Below are 18,499 nucleotides of genomic sequence, written 5' to 3'. Positions count from 1 at the left end.
CAACAACACTCGTTGTTCATCGATGGAAGGAGGCAGCAGGGTTCGATCGGCTTCAGTTAGCAGCAGTAGCGAAGGAATCACTCGGGTTCAGTTAACAACAAAGGATCGATCGCTCGGGTTCGGTAACATAGCTACTGTAATCGCTCGGGTTCAGTTAGAGCCCAACGCCTCACTCGGGTTCAGTTAGAGCCCAACGCCTCGCTCTGGTTCAGTTAGAGCGCAACGCCTCGCGCACACGCGCGTACGTGTACAAGAGAAACGCGCAAACCTTCATGCATCGCTCGACCCCGACCACCCATCATAATCGGGAACTCCCTAATATTTTCCTCGCCCTCGCTTCTACCATAGTTTTTTCCGTCATGGATGGCCCAAAGAATGTCATGCAGCTGCTCTCCGGCCCGCCCAGGATGAAAAACCCATTTTCTGTCATGATTGTTTTGTCATAGAAGTAGGAGCCCACCACATGTATGATGATACCGGGTTTTGTCACAATTATCGTCATAGAAGTGTCATAAGCATGACAGAATTTTTTTTCCGTTTGGCCCAAAATGTCACGGATATGTCTTTTTTTAGTGCACACCGTCGTATTCTCTTTATAATTGTACCACTAACTTTCTCTCGTGCATGCATGCACACACACTACCACTCGACATTATCCATCGCACACATGCAATATTTTTCTTCAAGTCGGTCTCCCATGCTTGCACACAGACACACCTCCCCCTCTTCATCATACCGGACATTCATTATCTCTCACGTGCATGCGTGTGTGTATATATAGCTAGGTCTTTCCTAGTTTTCCACACAAACTGATCAATCTATATATCTAGTGAGGTCTCACTCTCTTTCCCACGCACACATCGATCAATCTATACCTCTCTGTATAGGCTTACATGGCTAATACACCCACATAAATTATATATCAAACGCCCCCCTCTCATCATCCATGCCTTCCGTTTGATGTCCCAGACGCGCGCACAGTGCCAAAGACAGGGGTAGCAAGGGCCCTGCCCCCTAGCATCACTATATTTTGAGCCAATATGAATTTTATTAGTAGATCAATTGCTGGTAAAATGGTTTAAGTTGATGAATTTTCCCTCCTCGTAAAGGATTAGCAATGCTTGGCCCCCTAGCTCATTTATTTTTCATGGCTCCGCCACTGTGCGCAACATCGCACGTTCTCGCCCCCTCTCTTTAAATATCGATCTCGCACTTGTGCACTCCTTCATAGTCTCCCTCCACTTGGCCCCTCGCACCATCTTCCTGCCCCCACCAGATTTTTCCACATGTACAATCTAGAAGACTCCATTGTCGAACTTAAGCATAATGAACAAACCTCAAAACACAAGTGCTTCTCCTTTGTTCTAGAATCTTCCGTATCATAACTGCCCAAACTTTTTTTCTAGTTGAATCGCCATTATTTGTTTTTACTTTATGTTTTACAATGCATAATTACATGAATCATAAAATAGATTAACTCTTTTATAAAAACTAATTGATTTTGAATGAGATGAACTATATGAATTAAATGATTGTCTACATCATGCATATATGACTCAAATCTTACATGCTATAGTGTGGTATTTATTCATAATTTGGTTGCCAAATCTGATGCATGCAATGCACGTGTACCTTCACTGGTGCGCGTGGGTCCTAAACAAATGGTCTAAAACCCCTTTGTGCGACGGCATTTGGAACCATTGCCAAGTGAGTGTGGGCGATAGGGGGGTCCTTCCCACATGACCCAAAAATCATCGGGGATAGGGCCCCTACAGTACTCCTACTCGTTTCTACTCGCATTGCCATCGCAGTCGGGATTCTGTGGTGCTACGTTTACGATGCGCGACTCATCACAAACGGTTCACTATTATAGAACATGTATGATGCGCGACCCATCACAAACGGTTCACCGTTAAGAAGATTAGCTAATCATCGTACGAGTGTCGGACAGGATTACAAAATGTGAGACCGTCGTAACGTCATCGTACATGACAACTATCGCACACGCTATTCTATGTTGCAACGTTTATGATGCATACTTCATCAGAAACAGTTCATGGTTGCGAATCATGTATGATAAGGAAACTAACACAAACGTTTAGTTTGCTCGCACCGTTTGTGATATTGTCTGACATCGCACACGCTTTGCAAACGGCAACTGTGTGCATGGTTGCACACATTTCCTCTCTGTGAACCGTCTCTGATTATGATGCATATCGCAAACGTTTGTGTTTTACCAACCGTGTGTGTCGTAGCAACCTAGAGAGCATAATTTCACCATAATTTAATTGCTGCTTTTCCAAATTGTACCGGATTTGGATTTGAATTTGAATGTATGCTATAACTTTATTCATATCCATTAGGTTCAAACAACCAATGCATTATTCGATTCGTATGTACATATGTTCAAGAATTACATAAGAACCAAATAAAGAATGATGAACCATAGTTGTATACTTGTACTATTAAAGACGATAAAGAAAGAGGTGAAATATATTCTGGTTGTTGAACAAGGTGAAGCAGAATGTCCATATTGCGCCCTCCTCCATTCAGAAGGCATGCACGACTCTAGTCCAACCCCTTGTGATGGCCGACCGCCCATCCTTCATGGTCTTTATGAAAATATCTAGATAATCATCGTGTTCCAGTAGAAATACTTTAACCTTTGCATGCCCACCAATCATGTAGTTTCAGAGGAAATCTTGAGTAAATTGCTTTGGCAACCACTGCAAAGGAAAAATATTGAGACATTGTCATCTAACACAACTCATTATGGGTAGTAAAAATAAGGCTGCAGAGTTCTTACTTACCATCCTGCAGTTCGCTGTTTTCTTGGATAAAGTGTAAACAAATAGTTTAATTGCCATCTTTGGAACCATTTTACTAACAATCTTTATCAACTTCCTCACTTGATGCCAGTTCATCGATATCTCATTGCCCCATACGCAGAAAGGGTCGAAACGCGGATCTTTACCAATGCCATATGTACCTAAAAGCACCAAGTAAATATTAGAAGCTAAACAACAGTTGCACAATGATGTAGTACAACACTCTTTTATAATATGTCTATATACATCTGTATGTGGTAGTCCATTTGAAATATCTAAAAAGACAAATATTTAGGAACGAAGGGAGTATCTTATAACATCCAATATACTCACATATTAGATGAATTAACATCTTATATTATGGGCCGAAAGGAGTTTAGTTCATTCTTACTAATTATCTGCTGATGTATCCATGGGTTACAGTTAGTTTGATCTAGTTCGGGCTCAAATAGCCCTAAAGTATATCTTAACATGAGGGATAGTTTGAGCTAGTTGCATATATAACCAAGAGGTGTGAGGGAGTCCTGGATTAGGGGGTCTCCGAACAGCCGGATCATATCCTTTGACCGGACTGTTGGACTATGAAGATACAAGATTGAAGACTTCGTCTCGTGTCCGGATGGGACTCTACTTGGCGTGGAAGGCAAGCTAGGCAATACGGATATGGATATCTCCTCCTTTGTAACCGAACTTGTGTAACCCTAACCCTCTCCGGTGTCTATATAAACTGGAGCAGATTGAAAGTTACGCCCATGGCCACCAGGTCAAGTTTGGAAGCTTAAACTACACGGACGATATCTGTGGAGACTTGATCTTCGACGGATTCGAGCCTCTGCCTTGCGCGTCACGCGGTCACGATGAGTACGATTTAGCTCTACCATCAGACAGTGTTAAGATCGAACCGGCAGCCGCTCCGACCCGCAATTCGGAGCCAGTTGTGCCTTCCGTGGCGGGTGGATGGACCCCGCCGCGGAAGCCTTACCCTTAGCGGCGATCAAGCCGAACATCGACCTTACCTTGCATGAGAGTCGTGTTGTTAAACTGCCGGATCCTTCTCCGGCCATCGACTCCGAGCCGCCTGCGCCCATTCCTATCGAATCTGATTGGGCGCCGATCGTGGAGTTTACCTCTGCGGATATTTTTCAGCACTCGCCCTTTGGCGACATATTGAACTCATTAAGGTCTCTCTCCTTATCAGGAGGATCCTGGCCAGACTATGTCCGGCAGGACTGGGATACGGACGACGAAGAAATTCGCGGCCCACCCACCAGCCACTTAGTAGCCACTGTCGATGACTTAACCGACATGCTCGACTTCGACTCCGAAGACATCGACCGTATGGACGACGATGCGGGAAACGAAGAGGAACCACTGCCCACAGGGCACTGGACGCCCACTTCACCGCATGACGTATACACGGTGAACACACCAAAAGAAAACGACGACGAGGAACGGAAGGACGCAACGAAGGGTTGTCCCCTCGAGAAGCAGTCAAAGCGGTGGCGTAAGCGCCGCCCTAAGTCCCGCCTCAGTAGAAACAACAATCATACTGACCCAGCGTTAGAGCAGGGGGAACCATTGCCGGACCACGGCAACACGGAGGATCAAGCCGAACAACCTGACTCTGCCAAAGATAATAGTCCGGACGAATTCACACCGGACAGACACCTGGAGCAACAGAATGCCCATCAAAGGGTTGTTGCCCCCGCGAGGAGTCTAAAAAAGCAGAAGCAAAGACTCAAGGCTGCACAAGACACACTCGGAATCAGATGGAGCAAAGTACTCAACGCAGCAGCGAAGTACGGCGGTAATCGCCCCACCAAGAGCTACCCGAAGCGGAAGTTGCTACCTGAATTCGATGAGGAGGCCTTAGATCCCCCGCAACCAAAAATTAAAACGGACACCTGGCCGGATAGATGACCTCACGGCCAACATAGAGCGGCAAGCAATGTCGCACATAAGAAAATACGCGATCCACGTGAGGGCTCATATCAAAAGGACGACGCAACCAGATCCATCTCTGGACCACGCAGGCGCGCTCCAGCACATGATGCAACACAACAAACATCCGAACACGACGGTACACCCAGATACAGGGGTGCCGCACACCCCCTATGTTTCACCGACGAGGTGCTGGACCATGAATTTCCAGAGGGATTCAAACCCGTAAACATAGAGGCATACGATGGAACAACAAATCCTGGGGTCTGGATTGAGGACTATATCCTCCATATCCATATGGCTCGAGGAGATGATCGCCACGCCATTAAGTATTTACCCCTCAAACTCAAAGGGCCAGCTCGGCACTGGCTTAAAAGCCTCCCGGAAAGCTCCATTGGAAGCTGGAAAGAGCTCGAAGACGCTTTTCGGGCAAATTTTCAAGGGACTTATGTCCGACCAGCCCAGAGAGTCAGCCCGAAAGCTTTGGAACAGGTTTCTTACTAAAAAGAACCAAATAGTCGACTATCCGGATGCCGAAGCCTTGGCAGATTTTAAGCATAGCGTCTGTGACGAATGGCTTGCCAGATACCTCGGCCAAGAAAAGCCGAGAACAATGGTAGCATTAACAAGCCTCATGACCCGCTTTTGCGCGGGTGAGGATAGCTGGCTAGCCAGATGCGGCACCAGCGACCCCAGTACATCCGAAGTCAGAGATGGAAACGGGAAATCACGGTGCAACAACAATAACAAACGCCGGAATAAAGAAGACAACACGGAGAGCACGACAGTAAACGCCGGATTCAAAAGCTCTCGGCCAAGTCAGCAAAAGCCGCCCTCTAAAGGCGCCAGTGACGATCTGTCCACCCTCAACAAAATTCTAGACCAAATATGTCAGATCCATAGCACCCCTGGTAAACCCGCTAATCATACTCACAGAGAATGTTGGGTCTTCAAGCAGTCCGGCAAGCTCAACGCCATACACAAGGGGAAGGATACACCAAGCGAAGACGAGGATGAGCCTCTCAAGCAAGACACTGGGGAACAAAGAAAATTTCCACCAGAAGTCAAAACAGTAAACGTGTTACACGTGATCAAGGGGACAAACAAAGTGACACTCCCAGAAAAATATGACCAAGGGCCTATCACCGCGGAGTCCTGCCACTGGTCGTCTCAACCGATCACTTTTGACCATCATGATTACTCAGCAAGTATCCAGCGTGCAGGATGGGCTGCCCTGGTATTAGACCCAATAATTAACGGATACCACTTTACACGAGTCCTGATGGACAGTGGCAGCAGTTTAAACCTGATATACCAGGATACAATCCGCAAAATGAGGATAGACCCAATGAAAATTTGCCTCAGCAATACTACCCTTAAAGGAGTAACGCCAGGCCTAGGGGCCCATTGCACGGGCTCCCTGCTACTAGACGTTATATTCGGCTTCCCCGATCACTTCCGTAGCGAAAATTTAACATTCCACATTGCTCCGTTCCAAAGTGGCTATCAAGCACTACTTGGACGTGAAGCTTTCGCTCGCTTTAATGCAATACCACATTACGCTTCCCTTACGCTTAAGATGCCCAGTCCTCGTGGCATCATTACAATGAATGGAAATATTAAGCGATCCCTGCGCGCCGAAGAGAGTGCCACTGCCTTGGCAGCCGCACACTAAAACAGCCTCACCAGCGAAAGTACTCGATAGGTCGTCAAGACCACGGGCACGGTTAGACGAGTCTGGCGCAGCTATATGAAACTCGTACAGGTTTGATGGCCACACCCCTCTCATAAACACAAGGGGCTCAACGCGCGCAGACAAGTGGCAATGTTTACTCATCTTGAAATTTACATGGTCTCTTTCAAACCTATCTTTATGCATGAAAACTTTTCACCCAAGTTCCACTCTTTTACAGATGACCACCGTGCTACACCCGTCCAGGATACGGCACAACGGAGACACACGCGCAGATGTGCAGCAGGGACCCGTCCCAAGGATTCTTTTTAGATTAAGACCCTGCGTCAACCTTTTTTTACTGACTCTTGTTGATACACATCCCTCAGATTCTCAGTACAATTGAGAAGGATGCTGGCGTCTTGGCATGTGGCCATGTCAGAATAATGCATGTACCTGGACACCAGGGCCTTCTTATGAAGGGCACTATTTAGGCCTAGTTTATACCATAAAGACCGAATACCTTAGGGAGTGTCCGGCGTCGCGAGTTTGGCCATATATGCATCAGCTCCGAATCATGCCTTTGGTCAAACGTTGGGTTTGCCCGGCTCCTATGTTTTGGTACCTTATGTTACGCTCTATCATCTAAGGTAGCACTAGGAGAACTACTGCGATTGTGCCCTGGGTCATCCGGACAAGCACCTCAGTAGAGAAAGCCGAAAACTGACTGTCATGATATAGCGTGAGACTGGTCAACCACTCAATGACCTATCGGAATGTTAGAATTCCTCCGCCTTAACGAAGGGCCGTTTCCTGGCCAGGCATGTACGCACCCCGAATTTGGGAGAATGCGGAGCCAACAGGGGCTATATAGTAGCCCCACCGTCAAACTCCTATGGCTAAGTGAAAGTGTTAAAGCATTATAGTCTGGTTGCCTCATTCACTGCGGCATCACCTCCTTAATAGGACCAAGACATTGGGTTAAGTGTGAACACACGTCTTCTGCGAACACCTCCGCATTATATGCGTGGGGGCTGAAGCCGACGACTGCAATCTTTCAGGTTATACACATGTATACATAAATGGCCGCACATGAGGCATCATATTACTTTCAGGCAAAAGTATAAACACAGCCTTAATAAATTTCATAAAAACATTGTGTTTACAATAGGGAATACATGTCACTCAAACATAATATTCTTTGAGCACTGGGCCTCTATCAAATGAGCACCCTCGAGAACCTCTTCGAAATAGTGCTCGGTAGCCACTTGGCCTATGGCCGAACCCTGCGCCGCAACAGTGATAGCATCCATCTCTGCCCAGTATGCTTTAACACAGGCTAGGGCCATCCGCGAGCCTTCTATGCATGGCGACCTCTTCACCGCATTGATGTGCGGCACCGCACCAAGGAACTGCTGCACTAAGCTGAAATAGTTGTTCGGCTTCGGCTTTTCCGGCCACAACTGATCCACGACAGACCTCATGGCGAGCCCAGACAACCTATTTAGTTTGGCCCATTCGGCTAGCTGACCAGTCAATGGAAGCGGACGCTCGGGAACGTTGAATTGCGACCAGAACAGCTTGTCCACTTCACGATCTGTTTCACCTTGGAAGTATTTGGCCGCATCGGTAGCGCTCGCCGCCAAGTCCATATATGCGTCTGCCGAACTCCATAGCCGATCCAGAGGGGCATACCGTGGATCTTTGAACTTCCTCCGTAGCATGAAGGGCTTCCCAGCCGCAATATCCTCGGCTTCACGCAGCTCCTCCTTCTTTGCTCTCATAGTAGAGCGGGTGTCTTTGTTCGCCATCGGGGCCTTTTCAAGGTCCGTTGCCTTCGCTCGGTTTTCTTTTTCAAGGAACTGGCAACGGTCGGCAGTGTCTTTTAATTCTACGGCCATCCTGGCCATCTTCTCTTTGCTCTCGCAATGCGCGGCCTTCTCGGCTTTCAACTCTTCGGCCGCCTTCAAAGCAGCCGCATTACTAATCCTTGCTTGTTCTTTGGCTCGGGCAAGTTCCGCCCGCAAGGTTTCCACGGTGGCAGATCCATTTGCAGTCACAACATATTAAAGATACTGGCATCATGCTGCTCTTACTATGTGACATTCACCAGAAAATAACACTTACCCTGTGCCTCATCAAGCATCTTGTTAACAAGCTTGATGTCGGCATCCGCCGCATCCAGTTGCCGCTTCAGTTCGGCAAATTCATGAGTCCAGCTAGCCACCGGAGCTCCCACTACCTGCACATTGAAGCGGTATGGCTATTGCCTGGGACTACGATCCGCTATTTGCCACCGTTCTTGGCGACAACCAGAGTCTCAGGGGCTACTATCTACACAGGGCACACCTAAAAATGTGTGGTACCATCACAAATGTACATCATTTTACGTACCTCAAAGCCCGTTAGTAGACTCATAAAGGCATCATGCAACCCGCTTTCGGCGGATGAGATCCTTTCTATCACTGTACCCGTCAATGTACGGTGTTCTTATGAGATGGCCTCTCGCTCCAACAACTATCTCAGTACGTCCGACCGCATACCAGACGGTGCCGGACTCTTCGGTTTGCTCTCTTCGAGAGCCAAATGCTGGGGACTTCGGGTGACTATAGGATTATCTTCTGGCCTCACCGGATCCGGAGAGGCCCTCCATGATGAAACTTCAAGGTCGCCCGCTTCTTGAGCGAAGGAGTCCGGGGGAGGCATTTCGCTCTCCATCATCTCCGGAAGAATATCGCCCGAAGACTAGCTCTGCTGAGAAGGGCTAAGATCCGAACTGCGATAAATACTTCGGTTATTTTCCTCATAGGTAAGGTAGTATATCTCCACTATTAAAGTACTTTCTGATTATTTACAGCTCGTTGGACGGCTGATCCCCACGCAGACTTTGTGTGGCAAGAGCACCCTCCAAGGCAGGACCCTCTGGTGGAGATTTCTTCTCCCGCTTGGAAACCTTGGTTTCCGGATCTTCAGAGGTAGTCCTCTTCCTTCCCCGGGGTGAGAGAATGTCCGATTCCTCCCCTCAGTTATCCTCCCTCACGGAGGCGCTCGTTCCCTCGGTCGTAATAGGTAGCGATGGAGGCCCGCTTTTTCCCTCATTATTCCCCCCTTTGTCTTCCTTTGAGGGCTCCGGGCAAGGTGCTAGCTCGAGCATCTTTTCCAGTACCGGATTTTCCAAACCCTCGGGAAGGGGGGCCGAACACTGAATCATCTTCGCCTTTGTTATCTAGTCCTGGTCAAAGAGCGATTTCTCAGAATAATGTCATGATAAATGAAAGACGGTATGTTCGGCAAGAGGATAACTTACTTGGTCAGCGGTGCGGTTGCTACTCAGGCCCGCGTCCTCGGTAGTATCCGGACACTTTATTTGGGATCCAAAGAATGATTTTTACATCTCCTCGTGCGTCAGGCCAAGGAAATTCTGAATAGTATGCGGCCCTTCTGGGTTGAACTCCCACATGCGGAGGGGCCGGCGTTTGCAAGGCTGGACTCTACGAACCAGCATGACTTGCGCCACCATAATGAAACTGAAATCTCCTTCGAAGAGATTTTGGATGCGGCTTTGCAGTACAGGCACGTCCTTGGCAGGACCCCAGCTCAGCCCTATGCTAATCCATGACATCAGCTGTGGTGGTGGGCCTGAGCGGAAAGTAGGGGCAGCCACCCACTTGGCACTTCTGGGAGCTGTGATGTAAAACCACTCTTGTTGCCATAATCTGGACACCTCTGGAAAGGAACCTTTGGGCCACGAAGCTCCTGCTATCTTGCTTATTAATGTGCCTCCGCACGCTGCATACTGCCCCTCGACCATCTTCGGCTTCACGTCAAAGGTCTTGAGCCACAGGCCGAAGTGAGGGGTAATGCGGAGGAAGGCCTCACACACGACAATGAATGTCGAGATGTGGAGAAAGGAGTCAGGGGCTAGATCGTGGAATTCTAGCCCGTAATAAAACATCAACCCCCTAACGAAGGGATCTAGAGTGAGGCCTAGTCCTCGGAGGAAGTGGGAGATGAACACGACGTCTTCGTTGGGTTCAGGAGTAGGGACGACCTGCCCTCGGGCAGGCAGACGATGCGAAACCTAGGCGGTCAGGTATCTGGCCTCCCTGAACTTCTTGATGTCTTCTTCCGTAATGGAGGAGGGCATCCATCAGCCTTGAAGGCTAGACCCAGACATGATTGAAGGTCCGGAGCACCTGACCTGGGCTTTGGGTGTTAGAACTCGAGGCGGGGGAAGGATTCGATTGAGCACGGGAGGAAAAAAAGTAAAAGCCTTGTTCCTTTATAAAGAGGGTGAATATCAAGCGTCCTCTCCGTAGCCGTTTGGGACTTGCCTATAATCTAGGAGTCCTAGACACGGTTGGGTTACCCACGCCCGTATTGATGAGAATCCCGTAATAAGGGGACACGATCTCTGCTTCGACGAGACATGTCAAAAAACTGCCTCGCGTTATGTGCGGGGCTAGTTGAAGGAGACGGTTCGAATAATCATCGGGCCATGGCATAATGTCGTGTTGCCAAAACAAGTCCACAAATTAGATTTGCGGAAATATTATTCTCTCTACGATGGTATGTGGAACTTATTTTGCAGGGTCGGACACTATCCTTGTATTCAAATTCTTCCGTGATGTATTCGGAGGAGGAACCCGCCTTGCAATGCCGAAGACAATACTGCGCGCCGGACTCATCGTCATTGAAAGCCTGGTTCAGGGGCTACTAAGGGAGTCCTGGATTAGGGGGTCTCCGGACAGCCGGATCATATCATTTGACTGGTTGGACTATGAAGATACAAGATTGAAGAATTCGTGTCATGTCCGGATGGGACTCTACTTGGCGTGGAAGGCAAGCTAGGCAATACGGATATAGATATCTCCTCCTTTGTAACAGATCTTGTGTAACCCTAACCCTCTTCGGTGTCTATATAAACCGGAGGGTTTTAGTCCGTAGGACACAACAACTACAACATACAATCATACCATAGGCTAGCTTCTAGGGTTTAGCCTCTCTGATCTCGTGGTAGATCTACTCTTGTACTACCCATATCCTCAATATTAATCGAGCAGGACGTAGGGTTTTACCTCCATCAAGAGGGCCCGAACCTAGGTAAAACATTGTGTCCCCTGCCTCCTGTTACCATCCGCCTTAGACGCACAGTTTGGGACCCCCTACACGAGATCCTCCAGTTTTGACATCGACAAGGTGCTAATTGGGGCTAGTTCTCCTAGTGCATTTATTGTCAATCTAACCCTGCCATCCAAAAAACTCTTTGGATGGAGTTAGTTTAGGGTTAGTAAATGATCAATAAACTAACTCTAACCTCTAGCTAAGTTGAGTATCCAAACAGGGATGTGTTGTTGTTGTTGCTGCTGCTCTTCTACGTATTTCTAGACATCATTAGAACATTAATGTAACACTCTTCCTTGTTTCTATGTAGCCTAGGATTGCATATTTAGACATTAAGTACAGTGCATGTTGCTATGTAGCCTCAGATATATTACATATGGCCCTAGTTAACCTAAGGAAAAATGGGTTGTAGATATATTCAGTTAAAAGTCTGATTCATTGATTAGTCCCTTATCAGCCGCCAAACTATATGGTACCAGCTACCGATATCCTGAACAGTGAGCAGATATAAGCCATGGGATGAAACTAACCTCGATGAAAAAGAGCAGTCATTCCCAAAATTACACATGGCAGACAATTGTCCTGTGTAGGTACATCAAGAAGCATGTTAAGCACAACAGGCTAAACATCAACCAAAATTACACATGGCAGACAAAATAATCTCCAAAAGATAGCTTCAGTGTGCAGGTTTAAGCACACTAGTAAAGCAAAACAAGTGGAAAGGTGTGCTAACTTGTAACACCCCGGATGTAACTTTCCCTATTTGTACTCCAACTCTTGCCGTTTCCGACGTCAAGTTATTTTATTTTCTTGGGTTCGGGTTTTGCCTCCGTGTGTTGTTGTCGTTGTCATGCATCTCATATCATGTCATCATCTGCATTGCATTTGCATACGTGTTTGTCTCGTGCATTCGAGCATTTCCCCGTTGTCCGTTTTGCATTCCGGCGCTTCGTTCTCCTCCGGTGGTCATTTCTAGCTTTCTTTCGTGTGTGGGGATTAAACATTTCCGGGTTGGACCGAGACTTGCCAAGCGGCCTTGATTTACTACCGGTAGACCGCCTGTCAAGTTTCGTACCATTTGGACTTCGTTTGATACTCCAACGGTTAACCGAGGGACCGAAAAGGCCTCGTGTGTGTTGCAGCCCAACACCCCTCCAATTTGGCCCAAAACCCACAAAACTCTGCTCCATGTCCTAGAGCTTTCGATCACGATCGCGTGGCAAAAATCGCACCTCATTTGGACTCTCCTAGCTCCCTCTATGCCTATATATAGGTCCTCCTCGAAAATTCCGGATCAAACCCTAGTCCCCCTCCTCCTCCAGCCGCCGGACAAAAATCCGGATGGCCGGACGTGTCCGCCCGATCCGCCCGGGCCAATCTCGTGAAGCCACGTGGCACCGCACCCACTTCGTCGCCTCCCGCCGCCGCCGGCCCGCGGGGCCCGCTTCTGGCCCGCGGGGCCTGTTCCCCTCCGCCGGCCGCCTTTGCCTCGCCGCGCCTCCGTGAGCGCCATTGCCGGCCACCGGAGCAAGAAGCCGCGCCCCGCACCGCCACCGCGCCGCTCCGCCGCCCCGCGCCGCCACCGCGCCGCTCCGCCGCCCCGCGCCGCCACCGCGCCGCTCCGCCGCCACCGCGCCGCCCAGCTGCCCTGCCGCGCCGCCCAGCCGCCGGCATCGCCGACCAGCCCGCCGGCGAGCTCCGGTGAGGATCCGGCGATCCTCGGGAGGCGCGCCCCGATCCAGATCCGAGGCAGCTACAGTAACCCTAGGAGGTGTTTTTTTTGCTAACTCCCGAAATTGCAGATCCAAGTGCCTCTGTTCGGGGCCCCGTAACTTTGCATACGTAGCTCCGATTTGGGCATATAGTGTATCAAAATGTTCATCTCAGAAAGTACATCATTTCATTCCATTGAATCATTTTCATTTGAGCTCATCTTGATGCCCGAAATGCTGTTAGAAGAGGGCTACTTGAGTTAATTGTCAGATCTGTTACTCCGTTTAGCACTTTTGTCATTTTTGCCATGATTAATGTGTGCACGATATGCCCGTGAGTTCTTCATATGTTTTGTTAAGGGTTTTGTCATCTTTCCAGAGGTGCAACCCATGTATTTTTAGGATGTGTGTGGTGACTTGTGCAAGCTTGCAAAGTGGTGCACTTGCTAATTCTGTTTTCAGCGACTTAGTGATTTCACTAAGTCCTGGGTTTGTTTATCTCATGATGCCAGATGTTCATGTTGTTTCCTAGTGATCCGTGCCTCTTTTGAGGATGATCAGTAAGGGATTTTTGTTAATATTGTAGTGCTCTATCCATCCATGTCTTTGTTTGCAATTATGGAGCACCCTAGCTTGAGTCAATCGAGCTCTACTTTGGCTTCGTTGCGAATCTGGGCAGATCGTCAACTTGTGTGCAATTTTGCCGATGTTATTGTAGTTGATCCGTGCATGCTATGCCATTGTTCTTGCCATGTCTAGCTTGCATTTTGTGCCTTCTTAAGGGATGTATGCTTGTCTTGCCATGACTTGCACCGTGGTGAGTGCATCGAGCTCTTAAACAGGCCTTCATGAGTTATGTTTCAGCATGTCCCAGTTTTTCTCTAAGTCTGAAACCTGATTATGTTTTTGCTATGTTCGTGTGCTTGTTAGTATATTTTGTGATCCCTTTTGACTCAAGGTCACTAAGGGACTTTTGTTAAGCTTGTTGAGTATCTCCATGCCATGTCTTTCTTTTTCATGTTCAGGTCCTGTAGCATGTTGTTTTGTTGCTCCGAAGAGGGCTATATGATCTAAATTCCAGACAAGTGTTAATTTCACCAAGTCTGAGATCTGTTTGTCATTTGCATTTTTGCCATGCTTGTTTGGACCTGTTAATGGATGAATTGGCCGTAGCTCAGTGCTAGACTTTTGTTAAGCATCTTGTGTGCATCCCTTCTATGTATTTTATTGTCATGTTTGGGTGCTGTAGCATGTTCATCTCATTGCATTTAGATGCCTACTTCCAAACCGTAACTCCGATTCCGGCGTTCTTTATATCGTTTTCAAGCGATTTCATCTCATCTTTCCAGTGGAACACTTGGAATTCCAAGTTGAGGCTAGGTTCATGCATTTCCTGTCATATCTTGCATTTTGCATCCCGCGTCGCATCCCGCATAGCATATCATCTTTGCATCATGTTGTTTGAGTTTGCACGTGGTTGATTGTATCCTTGTTGCTTGTTTGTCTTGTTTGGGTAGATCCGGGAGACGAGTTCGCTAACGAGGAGCCCGTTGAGTTTGCCTTCGAGGATCCAGTCAACTATGACAACTGTGCAGGCAAGATGATCATACCCTTGAAATCACTACTATCTTTGTTATGCTAGTTTGCTCGCTCTTTTGCTATGCCATTGCTACGATGCCTACCACTTGCTTGAAAGCCTCCCAAATTGCCATGTCAAACCTCTAACCCACCATTGTCCTAGCAAACCGTTGATTGGCTATGTTACCGCTTTGCTCAGCCCCTCTTATAGCGTTGCTAGTTGCAGGTGAAGATTGGAGGCCGTTCCTTGTTGGAACATCTTTTATTTACTTGTTGGGATATCATTATATTGCCTTGTTATCTTAATGCATCTATATACTTGGTAAAGGGTGGAAGGCTCGGCCTCTCGCCTAGTGTTTTGTTCCACTCTTGCCGCCCTAGTTTCCGTCATATCGGTGTTATACTCCCGGATTTTTGCGTTCCTTACGCGATTGGGTTATAATGGGAACCCCTTGATATTTCCCTTGATTAAAGCTTTTCCAGCAATGCCCAACATTGGTCTTACCATTTGCCACCTAGCCTCTTTTTCCCTTGGGTTTCCAGAGCCCGAGGGTCATCTTATTTTAAACCCCCCCGGGCCAGTGCTCCTCTGAGTGTTGGTCCAAATAGAGCCACTTGCAGTGCCACCTCGGGCAACTTGAGGGTTGGTTTTAGTTGTACGTAGTGTTCATCTGAGTGTGTCCTGAGAAAGAGATATGTGCAGCTCCTATCGGGATTTTTCGGCACATTCGGGCGGTGTTGCTGGTCTTGTTTTAACCTGTCGAAGTGTCTTGAATTACCAAGATACCGAGTCTAATCGGAACATCTTGGGAGGAGGTCTATTCCTTCGTTGACCGTGAGAGCTTGTCATGGGCTAAGTTGGGACTCCCCTGCAGGGATTGAACTTTCGAAAGCCGTGCCCGCGGTTATGGGCAGATGGGAATTTGTTAATGTCCGGTTGTAGATAACTTGAACCTTAATTTAATTAAAATGAATCAACTGAGTGTGTTACCGTGATGGCCTCTTCTCGGCGGAGTCCGGGAAGTGGACACGGTGTTGGAGTAATGTTTGCGCAGGTTGTTCTCTAGCTTCTCGCTCGTGCTTTGCCTCCTCTTCTCGCTCTCTTTTGCGAATAAGTTAGCCACCATACTTGCTAGTAGCTTGCTGCAGCTCCACTCATAATTTACCTTGCCTTACCTATAAGCTTGAATAGTCTTGATCACGAGGGTGCGAGATTGCTGAGTCCCTGTGGCTCACAGATTACTATTACACCAGATGCAGGGCTTGATGATTCCGCTCCAGGAGACACGTATGAGCTCAAGTGGGAGTTCGACGAAGACTCTCAACGATACTATGTTTCCTTTCCCGACGATCAGTAGTAGTGCCTAGTCGGGGGTGAACAGGAGTGTTGTCGCATGTTGGGTTCTCTTTATTTTGGCGCCGTAGTCGGGCCATGAGTGTTTGGATGATGTAATGTTATTTATGTACCTGATTGACGTGGCGAGTTTAAGCCAACTATGTTATCTCCCCTTTTATTATTATATTACATGGGATGTTTGTGAAGATTGCCTAACTTGCGACATATGCCTTCAATGCGATTATATCTCTAAGTCGTGCCTCGACACGTGGGAGCTATAGTCGCATCGAGGGTGTTATAAGTTGGTAATCAGAGCCTTCCCCGACCTTAGGAGCCCCATTGCTTGATTGTTTTAGTGGCCGAGTTGTGTCTAGAAAAATGTTTTGAGTCTTTTAGGAATTATATATCGGAGAGTTTAGGGATTCTTTTTACTTCCCATTCTCCTCATCGCTCTGGTAAGGCATCCTGACGTAGAGTTTTGACTCTTCTCTTCTCAAATTTCACTAAAAAAAATTTAGGATCACGCGGGTATCTTGGAATCGTTCTGATAGTTTTATGATGAGAACATTGTCTTGGTGCCTCCTGTCAGGGGTTTAGTGGAAGTGTCTCGAGGAGTTGAGCTCTGAGGTGTTGTGATTATAATTTTATCGTTGCAGTTCTGGAATACCTGAGTTTAGTACGCCGACAACGAAAATCTCTTTTATGCAGTTCGTTGGTGAGATAACCTCGACGCCACCCATTACTGGGGCGGGAGTCCGGGAGTATCGCCATAACTTGTATAACGGATGCTTTTCGAAGGTTGAGGTAGATGGTTTCCGAAGGTTTCTTGGTTATGTGTTGAAGGATGGATATAGCTGGATGTAGGAATTGCTAGTTTGGGTGAGATATTATGCTTCCCCTGTATCCCCAACACCGGATTGCATAATCGGAAAGGTTCGGGAGTTTCATAGGTGGGAATTCTAGTAGTTCTAGTTTTTCTTCCACGGATATTGGTTTGAGATTGGGATTTCTTACCTATTATTCGTTCTTGATCTGTACCTTGTTGATTTATTTCTCTACCTTAAATTCTACATGGCTTCTCAATTTACGGATATGTGACCATTTCAAGAGGAATGCATTCGTTCATTTTGTTCGGATGTGAAGACTATATGTTGCAATTTTCATTCCATTGGATTAGCTTCAATATTTATCTGTCAATGTGCTAATGGTGGTCAACCTCTTCAGGATGGCTCCTCCAACGCGCACGACTCCGAATCCTGATCCGCCACCACCTCCACCTCCTCCGGAGGCATGGCAAGCTGTGATGGCCGCAACCAATGCAAACACACAGCTGATCATGCAAATTCTTCAAGAGCGCAATCAAGGCAGTCAAGGGAATCAAGGCAGCAATCAGAGTCACTTTGCTACACTCAACCAGTTCCTTGCTAACGGGCCAAAGACTTTCAGCAATTGTGTTGAGGCAACCGATGCTGACGATTGGCTTGTGGATCTGTGCAAGCATTTCGAGTGCAGTAACGTCAGGCCTGAGGACTTTGTTAAGTTCGCTTCCTTCCAACTGAAAATCAAGCTGCAGAATGGTTCCAGCAGTACAAGGACTCTAGAGGTGGACGTGTTATCACTTGGGATGATTTCCGTCGAGATTTCCGAGCTCATCATATTCCGTAGAGCGTGGTTGAAAGCAAGCGTGAGGAATTCCACAATCTGAAGCAAGGCTCCTTGTCTGTCTATGACTACAACAAGTTGTTCCAGAAGCTCGCCCGCTTTGCCAAGCAGGACGTCCCTGATGAGAAGAGCATGATATACCAGTTCAGGGGTGGTCTCAGAGAAGAAATTCAGCTAGCTCTTGTTCTCTTTGAGCCCTTGAGATACGATGAGTTCTACAACATGGCACTGAAGCAAGAGGCTGCTCAGTTGAGGTGTGATGCTTCCAAGAAGCGAGTCAGAGATGTTACTCCTTCTTCCTCTACTCAAGTGGCCAAGCAGCAGAAGTTTTGGCTTCCTCCTCCTCCGTTCCGTCAGCCGTATCAGCAGAAGAGCAAAGGTGGCAGTGGTTCTTGTTGGGTAACGTTGCAGAAAATAAAAAATTTCCTACTCGTTTCACCAAGATCATCTAGGAGTTCATCTAGCAACGAGTGAATAGATGCATCTACATACCTTGTAGATCGCGAGCGGAAGCGTTCAAAGAACGGGGTGATGTAGTCGAACACGACGTGATTCGAATCACCGGAGATCCTAGCACCGAACGGACGACACCTCCGCGTTCAACACACGTACGGAACAGCCACGTCTCCTCCTTCTTGATCCAGTA

This window comes from Triticum aestivum, chromosome 4A (genome assembly GCF_018294505.1).
Source record: "Triticum aestivum cultivar Chinese Spring chromosome 4A, IWGSC CS RefSeq v2.1, whole genome shotgun sequence".
NCBI lineage: Eukaryota > Viridiplantae > Streptophyta > Magnoliopsida > Poales > Poaceae > Triticum > Triticum aestivum.
Note: the sequence above shows the minus strand (reverse complement) of the source record.